Here is a 15,943-nt window from a genome sequence, read left to right on the forward strand (position 1 = left end):
CATGCAATTTAATCCTTATTCCAAGCCTAGCCAATTTTTACATATCACAATATAAGCCCATGTATTTCACAAAAATCATAATTTTTCCATAAATTTCACATCTTTACAATTTAGTCCCTAAATCACAATTTCATCAAAATTCACTTTATAAAAGTTGTTTACTTATCAACAACCTTTCATTTTCTACCATAAATTTCATAATTCATACACATTCATCCATGGAAAAACCCTAGTACTTTGATAACTTTACAAATTAATTCCCGAGATAGCTAAATTAAGCTATTACGATATGAGAAACATAAAAATTACTAAAAACGGGACAAGAATATTTACCCAATTAAGCCAAATAAGCTTGCTTGTACTCTTTTCTCTTAGCTAGAGTTTCCATGTTTTATTTGGGAAAGATGATGATAAATGATGATATTTTTATTATTTTATCGTTTATCATCTTTTATTATTTCACTTTCTAATTTCATCCTTTTCTTTAATTAATTTTCCATTGATGACTAATCATACTTATCTGCTAACTCCTCTTAATGGTCTAATTTCTATATAATGACCTCAAATTTTGAATTCCATAGTTATTTGATCCATTTAGCTACTAGAACTCAACTTACATTTTATGCAATTTAGTCCTTTTTATCGGATTAGACATAAAATCAATAAAATTTCTTTACGGAATTTGCATTTCGACATTTCTATCATAATGCAGAGCATGAGATAATATTAAAATAAAATTTCTTCCGGACTTGAATTTGTGGTCCTAAAACCATTGTTCTGATTTCACTGAAAAAGGGTTGTTACAGTCAATGATATGTCAAGAATTACACAAAAAAGTACTAATTTTTTAAAATCGGTTGCAAAAAAATAAAAAAATTATTAACTTATTGAAAAAAACAAAATGATAAAAATTTGTAAAAGAATATATTAGATATAGATGAGTATAGAATAATGTTTTGTTATCTTTAAAATTTAATGTCGTGGCACTATTTTATTGGTGCATAAAATTATTATTTTAGGATGATCTTAATATAATTTATTCCTTTAAAAATATTAGAGAATTAATCTTAAATATTATAATTTTCAATATTATTAAATATACATATTTTTATTTTAATAAAAGTATTTAATATTATAATTTTATTTCATTAATAAAATTTAACATTGATAATAATTTCAAGTTCTAATTAATATTTTAATATTTTATTACAAAAAATTTATATTAATCTTTTAATAATATATTAAATTTATAAATATTTAGTAATAAATATTTTATGATATAAAATATAAATATTTTAATAATACGAATATGAATATTTATTTAAATCTTACTTAAAATTTCATTTCCCTTCCTGCTATAGTGTTTTACTATCCACTTTAAAGTTATTTTTATATTTTTAAATATATCTATTTTTTTTACATAGTGCCTAGAACTACCTATAGCCCCTGCCCAATCCATAAATAGGAGAATAATACACTTTAGTGCACTCGAACTCATATTCTCCGACATTGGCAACAATGCCCATACCAATTGAGCTAAAACTCAATCGACAGTGTTTTAGTATTTTTAAATAGTCATGCAAGTTGTTTAGCTAACCTACACTACAGACTTATTTATGAGTCGAGCTATTCACCCAAACTCGAAGGCTTGTCCGAAATTTAAAAGGGTTTGGCAAATATTAATCCTCAAAAATGGGTTTGGGTAAAAAATAAGTTTGTTTAAACTATGGTCCAGGCTTGAGCTTGAATATTCAAGGCTTGAGCCTGGCCCGTTTTAAATTCATTATATAATATAAAGCCTCATTTAATTCTTACATAAACTTTTAATAATATTTTTGGTTAATTTATGGTATTAGTCCTTATACATTGCGAATGTTGTGGATTTAGTTTCTATACTTTAATTTGATCAATTTTAGTCCTCAGATATTGTGAACAATTTTTCTATTTTTATATAAAAGACATAAAAATTAAAAAACCTCAAAATAATATAATTTATTTTATAAAACAATTTAGAATTCATTATAACTAAAACATAAAAAATATGCACATGAACCTTATTATAGTATATAAACATGGTACATGATGTGATTTAATGAAAAAAAATAGAACCGAAGAAACATATAAAGATAATTTAGAACTAAAAAGAGAAACTTTTTAACCTATTAACATAAATGATTCATTAGTGGGATTTACCCTTTTCAAATCATTAATTTCTTTTTGTGGTTAATATCTTAAAAAGTCCTTAAACTATTATACTTTGTTTAAACAAGTCCTAATACTATTTTTGTAATTAAATAAGTCTCTAACATATACTTTTACTGTTACAGTAAAAATATTTTCAACTGTGAATTTGACGAGAATAGTTTATTATATAAAAATAAAATAATATTTTTGAAAGTAAGATGAAATAATATTTTCAAATTCGATTACTCTTTTAAATCTTATGTTGATGTTAAAAGTGTATAGAATTTCTATTGCATCAACTATAAGTGTCTGAAATTTAAAATAATTTTACTTTAATATTAAAATCAATGACTTTTCCGAATAAAAATGATAGGATAGGAACTTATTTAACTAAAAATAAAGAATAATAATTTAATTTTTTTAACATATTAAATTTTTCACAAAATATCTTGAAAATTTAATAATATTGATCTATAATGAAACATTCAATTAATGTTCATACTTGTAAAATTTAAATTCATTTTGAACTAAATGGGATTTCGTTATAGGTTCTGGTCATATCTATTTTTTTTTTACATAATACCTAGAACTATCCACAGTCTCTCCCATCCTCATAAATAGGAGGATAATGCACTTCAGAGCATTCGAGCCCACATCCTCTTATATTGGCAATAATGCACATACTAACCGAACTAAAATTTAATCTACTAACAAATAACTTTTTAAAACCAAAGAAACATGAAAAGATAATTTAAAGCTAAAAAAAACCTTAGGTGAAAGTAAACATTACAAAGGACTAGAAATAAACTAGAGGAGAAGCTCCATATAACTGTAATCCTTCCTTCCTATCAAAAGCTAACTTGGTAATTTGATCAGCTTCTATGTTATTTTTTCTAGGCACATAATTAATGAACCAGTTCGCTTCCTTTCATATAAAAAAAAAACCTTTTTAACCTATTAACATAAATAATTCATTATTGGGATTTAACCTTTTCATATCATTAATTTCCTTCTTCTTTTTTTTCACAAACAATATATTGGGAAGTTAATAACCTCGATTTATGATGAATAATTAGTAGACATTCAATGAAAGACATAGTGAAGGAATGTGCAAAGTGGGTGTGGCGTATACGTTAGTGGGTGCAATTAATTTGTTTAGTGTATTTATAAGAGGCGTTACGCTGGTCTGTTGGAATTAATATGGGGAATTTTTCTTTTTCGGTTATTGATTATATTTAGAGTTTGTATTTGTTTTTCAATAATGTTGCTTTCAAAATTTTCTTTTATAAAGAAATACTCTCAAAATTTAAACACACGTTTTTTTTTATTAAAAATGCAATATACTTGAACATGATAGCTATGGACCAGACCCCACACCACCTACAGACCAAGAAGGGTCAAGCTCATAAAAAGGGTGTGAGCCATTAATGTACCCAACCATTGATTAGGGATTGTAAAACCTAACATTAAGTGGATTTTGAATCCATCTACTTTGAATAAAGTGAAATTCTTTCTTTCTTTTTTTTTTCTAAATGGATATAGGGTAAGGCAAATAGGTTTTTTTAAGCGATGGGTAAAGAACGATTATGGTAATTGTTTATTTTACGCTAGAGGCAATTATTGGCTGGTTCGAGTCGGGCTGTAATAAAATTTTAGTCCTATTTGATAGGCTCGACTTAAAAAATAGGCTTAAAATTTTACCTAAGTCTGACCCAGATAAAAAAACTAAAATCTAAGCCCGATTTGATCCACCCATATTAAATTTTTAATATTATTTTTTATATAAAAATAAAATAAAAAATACAATACATCAAATACACTAAAAAAATTAAAATAAATGTTTCCCAAAAAATTAAAAAAATTAAAAAAGTCTTTATACTTAAATAACACTAAGATAGGTGCAACTTAACAAGTAAATCCCTCTAAAATAGTAGCAAAATTAACAATAAAATAAGAGTTATACAATATCCAAATAATAACAACAACAAAATAATAGCAATATAATAGTGAAATGGCAACAAAACAATAGTTTTTTTTTTTTTGCAAATTCGGATTAGATCAGACTCGGACAGAAAAAAAGCTTACTCGAGGCTCGACCTATTTTCTGAACGGATCTTATTTTTTTACCCAAAAACATTTTTAAGTCTATATTTTTACTCAAACCCTTTCACTTTTCGAGCGGACCTTTGTACCAAGCCCAACCCATGAGCAGGTTTAGTTCAAGTGCGTTGAAGCACATTATCCTCCTATTTACGGGTTGGGAGGGGCTATGGGTAGTTTTAGGCATTATATCAAAAAAAGCAGATATAATTAGAACCTATAATGGGATTGTTAAAAGAATTCTAGAAGTGAATTTACTTGTTTGGGTAAAAAAATTGGAGAATTCCAAAATTCGTTAGTAATTTTAAGAGGGAATTTTGGTAGCTCGATTTCCCTTTCCAAATTCCATCTACAGAGGTCGTTTTTCAAATTTTATTATAATTTTGTTTCATTTAGTACACATGATCTCACCATAAGATAAATACCAAAACTTTCAAAAACATTTTTTATTCTAATTTATATTTTTAAATTTTTATTTTATTAAAATATTTATAAAATTTTACAAATACAATGATACTGAATATTTTTATATTATTTATTTCGAAAAATCCAATAACCTATTTTTTTAAAGATAATTATTTATTCAAACAAAAAAATTATAATTGCTAGCATTTTGAATTTGATGAAATTTAATATGCTAGCATTTTAAAATTTTCAGATTTTCAAAATTTTTCATCGAAACACACTGTTATTGAATTCGATATTGCAAATCAATTACCATCAATTATATTAGAAAAGAGAAAAGAAAAATCATAAGAAAAAAACATATTAATAAATTTAAATAGATAATTTAATTTTCCTTGATAGTTGAATTAGTATGATTTACTGGACTAGTAATAGGCCTTGAAAATTCCTGATTATAACTTCCATTAGAGAAGAAATTTCAATACATTGAATACACTATTGTCAAAGACAATGATGGAAGTTGAAGTAGCAATATATATATGGAAGTCTTAAAAGTGGAAAATTTAGGTCAACATAGGTTGGTGGAATATGGGTCCATAAAGAAAAAAATTAGTCAACGTTAAAGAAAATTAATTTATTCTGACTTAAATATATTGGTGGATTATAAGAGGATAACGAGATCGTAACAACAACATGATTAGAGCAATTTAAATTTAGGTTACACTTGATATGATGAATACTTTAACTATCAGGTCAACACACGGGGTTCAATTCAAATATATTTCTCTAATGGAAGTCTTAAATATATGTGTGGAAAGACTTAAAAGTGAGAAATTTTAATTCAATATATGTTGGCGGAATATGGGTCCATAAAGAAAAAAATTATGGCATTGAAGAAGAGAAAAAGGAAGAAAGAAAATAAAAGTCAATTTTAGTCTACGCGGGAAAATAAAATTATTTTTTCCGATTTCAATTGAATAAATTTTTGTTATCAGTTGGATTGTATTTTGTAATATTTGATTTTTATTATAATTATTTCGATATGTATTATTTATATTTTAAAAATATTTTTTAGAAATAAGCGATTGAAAAAAGTGGAAGCGGATTTCTTTTTTATCATTTTGATCAAATTCTAATTATAAAGATGTCATTATTAGGAGAATTTTGCCTGGATACCACTATCGACTCAAACCAAACTTCTCTCAAACTGTAAAATAGATAATGTCACACATTTGGTTATACCCAGAGGCCTAGCCGGGGGCAGGCTTTGGCCCCTTAACCAAATGGTTGAATTGTAATATAAGGCCCTCCAATAAGTAAAACATTAAAATTAAGCATTTTAAGCTTTTAATAAAAAATAAAACGTGAAAGAAAGAAAGAATTCAAAAGCAGCATTAGAAGAATATGGGCTCTATTTGTTTATATTTTATTTTGGATCTAAATCCAGTGGAAGAAATAATTTGGGTCAAAATCAGTGGATTGTTAATGGAATTGGGCTTCAAAAGCTAAAATCATAATAATAAAGATTACCTATTGGTTGTAAATAGATTGCATTTTGTTCTTTTTACTTAAAAATAGATAAATTAATCCGTAGACATTAAACAAAAAGTAATCTAGTTCTTTCTGTTAAAAAATTCATTCATTTCTAATACTAAAACCGACTTGCTAATGAATAACCAAACAAGTGACACATTATGTGTAAAGAGATTAATTTTAATGGTAAAATAGATGAAATTTTTAATAGAATGGCCATTTTACTATTCGATCTAACATACAAGGATTAGTTTGCCCATTTTTTTAGTAAAGAGAATAAAATGCAATCCAACTCTTATTACAATGGCTTCCATGATACTTTTACCAAATTTGAGCATTTGATGTGCTTTTAGTACCATGAACCAAACATTATAAAATTAAGGATAAACTTAAAAATAAAAGCTACTTATATACGGTTTAAATTACGTTTTGATCATTAAACTTTAATTTGTTACAAAATGGTCATTAACGTTAACGATTTGTAACATATTAATCACTGAACCGTTAATTGTTGTTGATGTGGCACGCTAAATTATCATATTAGACGAAAAATTTAGGTCAAATTGCACAACTAATCCCTATATATTCTTTTACTACGTTACCTAAAAATTTTAAAATAAAATGATATAAAATTTTAAAAGATAATTAAAATATATGAAAGAATTCATAATATATAAATAAAAAATCTTAGAAAAGATTCAATTTCCAAATCCAATCATTTGCTTGATTTAACCAAAAAAAAAACTTCTTAGAAATCCCTAAAATCTAAACCGAAGTTTGGCTTTCCACCTCCTAAAATGTTTTTTTTTTTTGTCTTCTGTTTTCTTCTCAATTTCTTCTCTCTTTTTTTTTTTTTTCATTCTTTTTATTGCTAATGATGAATCTTTTATGCAAATTTCTTCCTTTCGAAATGACATTTTTTTATGAAAGCACGAAATGACCATTGAATAGTGGTAAGGGGGAGTCTGAAGTTGATGATTTAAGGGTCCTTTGGATGGGAGTTTATTTTCAGTACGGTGTGTTTAGTTTTTTTTTTTTGTCTCACACTACAGTATTGTTATAGTATCTAATCTCACCGTACCACTATTTTCACATTAACCGCAGATAAACGCACCGCCCATCCAAAAATATTTTTAATTTGATTCGACAGCTAGGAGATTGAAGAGGGTTAACTAATAACAACGTTTACTAATGTGGGAAGGCTTAAAACATATTCCTAAAATTAATGAAGCCTTTCTAATTTGCAGCAAACCCACAAATCAGCTTACCGTTATTAAAATGTGCAATTTGATCTAAAATTTTTGTTTTAAGTTAGTTTACCGTTACACCATTAACGAGAGTTAACGGTTTAATGATCCAAATGTTATAAATCAATAACGTTAGTGACCATTTCGTAACAAATTAAAATTCAATGACCAAAATATAATTTAAACCATACGTAAGTGACTATTTTTGTAATCTACTCTAAAATTAAATAGAATTTGTGAGGAGGGATCAAAGCAAATCTCTTATACAATTTCTATTACTTTAGATTATGTATAATGTTGACTTCATCACATTCCCGAATCAATAAGATCTGAGTTGAGCTTGAAATGGGGGCAACTCGTTAATAAAATTTTAGGTTCCATGTGCTCCTTTATATATTATTTCTATGTAAGATTTAAACCTATTCTTTTAATTCATTAATTAATTATTATTATGTGTTTTTTTATATATAGATTTGGATTAATATGTCACTTGATACTTAAGTTTGATATTTTTTCTTTAATATGGTATTTGTGCTTTTTTTTCTATATATTAATATGGTACATATATTTGATAAAAAGTTATGTATTTTTGTATCGAAAGGTGACAATGTTAACTTTTGAATGTTTAATTCGAATATTAGGGTTGAATTGATGAAAATTCATGTTTAATTCTGTTGGAGATCGACCCGAATAAACAACGAGATAGTAAAAGTCGAGAAGAACAAAACACAAATATTTTACGTGGAAAACCCTCAAAGAAGAAAAAATTACGGGCAAAGGAGGTATCGACTTTTCACTAAATGAGTAAACAAACGATAGTACAATATAGAGAAAATAAACCAAAATGTACTAAGTGTACAAACCCAAACCCCAAAAACATAATCTTAACTTGAGAACAAAATACTATCCATAGTTACCACGAAATTCTTACCAAAACTCATATGCGACTACATCTTGTCGCCCTAAAAAAAACCCTTGTTGATTGGTATATCAAAATAATGATACAATGACCCCTTTAAATAGACTTAGATTAAAGTTCTAATCATACTAAAATATCCCTAGAGTAATTAGGGTCCAACTGAGAGAAGCAGTTCTGCTTGAAGTAAAAAACGTGACTGCCAAATAGGAGAACACGTCGTGACGTGGCATATCGCCTCGTCGCGACGTCGTCTCTACTTTTTCATTTCAATGTTGTCATGTTGTCTCGACGTCCTGATGCTCCTCATCATGACGTCGGACCTATTTTGGGTCTTCTTTGATTGTTCGTCAAAACACCTTTCTAAGTGTCTGCAAAACGTCTAATAAATGCGAGGTACACACCACAAATTAAAAAATAATCACAATCATCATATTGTATTTAACAAATTACAAAACAAAATTAAACAAATTCAATTAACACTAAAATTAATCTATTAGCAAAATCATGAAAATTTATTTCAACAAAATAAATCATGAAAATTCACACAGACACTAATATTTGTCGAAACCATTTATTGAACAAAATTGGCTTCATGATTTTTTATAAAAATGAAAACTTTAGTTTTTTAAAGCACTGAGTTTTAATTAAGAACATACGAGTCGCCACTAATCTTTTTAACTACATGTGATCGTTCACCTATAATTTACTTTTTTAAAAAGAAATTTTTTTTTTGTCTACATTGAAATCTAGAGAAAATTTGAGCTTGAGAGTCGGTTATGCACAAAAAAATTTTAACACCCTCACGACGTCCAAAAATCGATACCTTTATTAATTACATGCTATTATTACTATATTTCTGATTTCGCCCTTGAAATAAAGGTATGCATTAATAAAGGTCACTTTTAGATTTATTTCGATTTATATTCAAATATATTTCGGTTATTATTTTAATTATGTTTTTGTAATAGTTGGTTTTCATTAGATAGTTGTTGTTTTTAGGTTATTTTAATTAAATAATCTACATGATGTATTAATGCGAAATGAATTTTGATTTGTTGATAAAATATAAAATAATGTAACTAGAATTTATTAATTTATATTAGAATCAGGAACGAAACCAGAAAATTTATTCGGGAGGTTGGAATTAAATTGTATATTTTACGATAGTAAACATGTAATTTCACCATTTTAATAGCCTATATTTTTATAATTTTAAAGAATTAAATGAAATTTTATTATTTTGAAAATTAAAATATATTTTTATTATTACTAATTTAAAATTTTATAAATTAAAAAAATTTAAATAAAAAATTTTTCATTTTAAAGGAACCACCTAGCTCCGCTGCTGATTAAAGTAAGTGTATCTCATCTCGATATATATAATGTGAAATCAAAACGTGAAAGGGAGATCATTTAAAAGCAGCATTTGAAGAATATGGGCTTTATTTGTTTATATTTTATTTTGGATCTAAGGCTAGTGAAAGAAATAGTTTGGGTCAAAATCAGTGGATTCCTCAATGGAATTGGGCTTCAAAAAGCTAAAATCATATGGCAAAAAAAAAAATTACAACTCCAATTTTATCGAATTTCTTTTATTTATTCATGAAGTTTGGTTTGATATGCAATTTGATACATGAATTTTGATTTGGTATACTTAACACAAAAAAACACTTAAATTATGATTTATATGTATACATGAAACTTTGATCCGGATTCAATCATCTGCATTTAAAGAATTAAGTACATACATTTATTTTCATACTAGATTAATATAAGTATTTGTGTATACAATATATCAACGTAAAACAATGTTAATTCAATAATCTAATTAGCGACATATGAAAATTAAATCAAATTAAAATTGCACGTATAAAATTACATAAAATCAAAGTTTATGTATGACATTACATATTAAATTAAAGTTCATATATAACTTTGATATTTATCCCAATTTCTTTTAAATTAGCAGGTTTACGATTATCAATTAATTATTGGTCCGAACTGTTTCACTCATTTTTCAATTCTAACCCTATAAAAATCTATAATTTTATCGATTTCCATTTCAATCAATTAATGCTTAAATAATAAAATTTAAATTAATTGTATAATATATTTATTCAATTAAATAAACAAAATATATGGTTACAATAATGTCCATAATTTCTAAAAGAAATCACACAATCATTTAAGTGAAGTCTTTTTACTTTTTAATTCTCAACTTTAAATTCAAAGTTTTTGTAGAAATCTAAAACCAATAGAATAAAATTTGTATTATTTGATTGGCAAGTAATCCAAAAATCATACTTGTTGCTATAATAATAATACATTTTATAAATCATAACAATAAAATTAAATATTTAATTTAGCTTAAACTCGATTTAAAGAAAATTTTTAATCAACTCAATCAATTTTTTATCAATTCAATCAATTTTGCATCGATTAAATCTTTTTTAGGTTTTTGAGTATCGGTAGGACCATCGGTTCCCCTTTCAACTAGTTTATCCGCTCTTATTCGAATAACCATGCTTGTCTGTATGTATCTTTAAACATAAAATAAATGGTCAACTTGCATAAAAGGTCCTTATATAATGCATTTTTATTAATTTAATCCCTTTATTATAATATTTTCATTTTAGTACCTCTATTTTTCAAAAGGAGTATTTTCAATCTCATTGCATTTGTGGATATATCATTTTCTCATTTAAGTATCTAATTTTTATTTGGTTAAAAAACTCTCAACCAATTATATCATGACATGTGGCACTTTTTAAAAAAATTAAATTAAAAATAAAATGTAACTATATTTATAATTAAATTAAAAAAGATAAAAATTATAAATGCTTAAAATCATTTAACATAGCAAAAAACAAAATACATTTAAAAGAAGTGAAATAAATTATTAATTACTATTACTTTAGATTATTCATCATTATTATTTGAATAAATGGTTGCCTAAATACAAAGTGATTGGAGCTATGCATAATGTTTGACTGAGTCAATAAGATCTAATTTGAGCTAAGATTTGGGGCAACTCGTTAATAATTGTAAGTCCAACTCACCTACTACTACCCACATGCCCCTTCCTATTTCTATTTTCAACATTCAAACCTATTCTTTTCGTTGGCATTAATTAATTTCAATATATATATTATCGCATGATAATCTCGTTTTTGGAGTTGACTTAATAGAATAATTAGCATATAATCATTTCAAAACCACAAAATTCACATTCGAACATGGCGTGGGGCAATTGGAAGAAACATTGTGAGATGTAATTTAGAGTAGGTTGAGCTTTGAGTAATTTACGATAGACGGATGTTAATTGGGTTAATATTATTGTCAAAACGAATCAAGCTCAAGTTATGAAAGTCATTTTAGATAAGTTTTGTGGGCATTTGAACAGGGATCTAGTCTTGAGAATTCATAATCTATGTAGGAGACAGCGGCGAGTGGTATTACAACATACTGCTAGAGTGTATGAATGAAGAGAGCTTTCTCTTATGGTCCAATAACATTCCAGGAGATTTTGGCAGTGATCTTGGCACTGGAGTAATTTTGTAATTGGTTCTAGTTTTTTTTTTATCTACCAAAAAGATTTCCAATGTTGAGGCGCTAAAATTTTAATTATTATTATTTGGCATAGTGATAAATTGAGCACTTAACGTTTATATATTTTATCAATTTGATTTTTATTTTTATTTTTAGTTAAATTTGACAAAAGAGTTTAATTTAATCATCAACTTTGCACACACAAAAAAAAAAAGTCGAATGGTTGCTTTTTAATGAAAATACAACTAAAACATTAAATTTTTAAACACGATAGCCTATATGGAAATCCATGTGTACTTCATGCCAATTTCTTTGAAATTTTTATGAACTTATTTATTTTTATTTTTTGAATTATAATTTTAAATTATTTGTTGACATTACATATAAGAGAAATAATGTTATGTCAATAAGAAGTACATGTGGACTATCACACGGTTTGCCACAAACATCATTAAAAATTAATATTTTAGTAGGCATTTCTATTAAAAAATAATTCGTCTCTTTTGAAAGATCAATGGTCAAATTTAGCTCAAAATAAGAATAAGAGTCAAATTAACAAAAGTATAAACATTGAGGGCTAATTAAAATTATCATTATATATATATTTTATGGTGACAATGTCAAATTACAAATCGAGAGAAAGGAAATTACATTAATAGGTTTTGAAGCTAGATCACTAAGGCGTCAACAAAAGAATTTAATCATTGCTCCTTATGTTAGTAACAACTATTTATTGTTATTAAATATTAATAATATGTGGTTATTTATATATGTATATATAAAAAAAATAAGTGTTACCTATCAATCAGTCTTAGTTTGGTTGTGAAATCATTAAAAACTTTTTTATATTTTGATAAATTTAGAAAAATACGTAGAAATAATAAAGATCATAAAATTTGAACGCAAGACATTATAATTTTCACCATTTCAATTTTATTATTTCAACTAAAGTTATTTTTAGTTTTATATCAGTTTTTTTTATACATTTGTTGCACAAAATTTTCACCCACATAAGAGATGTGCCATAATTTAAAATTTTTTTATACATTTTCTAAACCACTCATAAAGCTCGTAAATTTTAAACTGATCAAATTGAAAATTGGTACAAACTTAAGTATATTAGAACCCACGCTATCTTCAATTTATCGTAAAAATAACTGTACCAATCAAACCAACACTTAGGGTGTGTTTAGTATTGCTTTTAATAAACACTTTGGGAGGCAAAAAGCACGTTTAAGACAAAAGTATTTCTAAACAAGCTACTTTTTGAGAGAAAAAAATACTTCTCTCAAGCTAAAAAGTAGCCCCAAAACATTTTTTTTTGAGAAACTAAAAATTTTAGCATTGCTAAACTAAACCCCAATCTGCTCATGGTTATCTATATTAATTTAATAACAAGCATGCAATGTGGAGAAGAGAAAACAAGTGAAGCCAACTTGGCACAACAAATATTTACCCAAACCATAAGAGAATAGTCAAAGTGGAGCCTAGCCGTAAAAACCAAGTTTGTATTAGTTCATGTGCATCTCATTATCGTGGGTTGTCACTTTTCATCTGACCTTCTTTGGGTCTTTAATTAAGGACAGATTGAAAGCTTCTTCTCAAAAATATCAGCCGGCCAAGGCCCGCATTTAAAGTCTTCCACAAAGGGTTACACAAAGGTACATTATATTTTGGGACTAAATTTTAAAATTTTCAAAATTTTAAGAGTTTAATGATATTTTTTAATAAAAAATTAGGGTTTAATTAAAAAATTTTAAGGCTAAGGCCCCACTAAGCCTCTATTAGGATATCTCTCTACATTATATTTAGACCCAGAGGGGTGAGATTAATTTTGAGTTAGAAATTATTTTGGGTTTAGATTAATTTAAATTTTTGAATTAAATTATCGTATAACTTCAGACTATTCTAGGTTTTATAGCTTTGACTCATTTCAAAATTATAATTTGTATCATCTTAGATTAGGATGAGTTTTTTATTATTTAAATTAATTTGGGTTCAAGTTTTTTTTAACCGAAAACAAATCATTACATATGTAAAACATGGGAAATATATGATTATGAAAACGAAAAGGAAGGAAGGAGATTATGTAATTATTAGATTTATGGGACACTCATGTGAGTGAAAAATTTAACAAATATATTTATTAAAATGGTAAATTATAAAAATAGTTAGTTTTATTTGCCTCGAATACATTTTAGTTACTTATGTTTGAAATGTTACGTTTTAGTCACTTATGTTATCGTTTTGTTACGAAGTAGTCACTTTGCCGTTAAGCTCTGTTATTTCCCTAACGGCAATCCTACGTGGCAGTCCAAATGGGTTTTAAATGCCAACTTGGATGTCCAACTGGGATGAGAATAGTTTTTCGGTCAAAATGGAAAAGAAAACTAAAAGAAAAAGGAGACGAACGATTTTTCTTTTCCAGTTCAAAATGCAATTAATTTAAATTTTTAATTAATTAAATTTATTTAATTAAAAACTTATTCTCAACCAAGTTGGCATTTAGGAAGGTAATGGAGCTTAACGACAAAGTGACACATATGTCCCTCCAGATTACATTTGGACTGCCACATAAATGACATCCAAGTTGGCATTTAGGGAGTCCCTAAATTGGCATTTAGTAATTTAGTAATTTTCTCATTGAATTAATACACGATTGTTTCGTGACACTAACTTAATCAAAAGCTTAAATATAAGTATATAAAAAAAAGAAGAAAAATAACCAATAGCTCCTTTAAAACCTAACTAGGAAGTCTATTGAGATGGATATAATTACAATTATACACGAACAACAATAAAGATATTAAGTTCGAATTACTATAAGTAGAATTAAACATTATAAAATATAAATTAAATTAACATGTTCAGATCAAAATAACTCTAAACAAAATATACGTGTGATAGATTTAAATCAGAATAAATATGGTGGATACCACATTCATATTATTAAAAAATTATTTTACACCTAGTTTGCTACTACAATGCAAATTTCCTCTACCATTTTAGGACTAAGGGTGGGTTTGGATGGGTGATTGGGTGCAGTGCGGTGCATTTAGTTTACTTTTTGTCTCACGCTATAGTATCGCTACGGAATCTAATCTCATCGCCACAGCTGTTTTTATACTAATAGTAGATAAACACACCGCCCATCCAAACCCACCCTAAGCCAATAAAAATCATTTGGGTTTTCCAATTTTAGTTATTATGAGTTTAAATAATTTTGAAGTTCTTTTAGATGAAAGCGAATTTGATATTTGGTTTGATTTAAACTATTGTTGGACTGTTTTTAATAATCAAATCAGATTGAATAGGGTTTAAATTTGATTTAATTGATCAAGTTTCAAGTTAAAGTCAAATTAATTGTGGGCCAATCACTGTAATATCCCGAAAATTACTACTGTAATACCCCGAAAATTACTACAGTAAGAAAGTAGGTATCCTTGATAGTAAAATAAGGAAATAAAGTGACAAAAAGGGAAATTTTGAGTTATGGCAACATTGGGAATTATATTATGACATATTAATTCAAGAAAGGATTAAATCGCAAAGTGAGAAAAGTTTTGTTGCCCAAGAGTAAATACTTGAAATTTGAGGGGTTAAAGTGTAAATACGAAAAAGTTGAAAGACCAACAGTGTAAATATTTTAAGGGTGGAATAATCTAGAAACTAAGGAAAATGGATGAATTAGGACCAAATTGAAAAGGTGAAGAATTTTGAGGGACTAAATCATAATTTTATCATATTAAGTGATGACTCAAGGATGAAAATTTTAAAGATTATAAAGGGCAAAATGGTCAATTAGAAGAGAGAGAAATCTAGAAGGCAATGATGATGTTGGTGATATTTTAGATTAATTAATTAAATAAATATTAGTTTATTAATATTTTAATTTGATTTTTAAATGATATTTTATTATTTTATTATTATTCTATTTAGTATATATGGAAGGAAAGATGAAGAATCTTCATCTTCTTCCCATGCATCCAACGTATGAAGAGAAAAG

This window comes from Gossypium raimondii, chromosome 6 (assembly GCF_025698545.1).
Source record: "Gossypium raimondii isolate GPD5lz chromosome 6, ASM2569854v1, whole genome shotgun sequence".
Classification (NCBI taxonomy): domain Eukaryota; kingdom Viridiplantae; phylum Streptophyta; class Magnoliopsida; order Malvales; family Malvaceae; genus Gossypium; species Gossypium raimondii.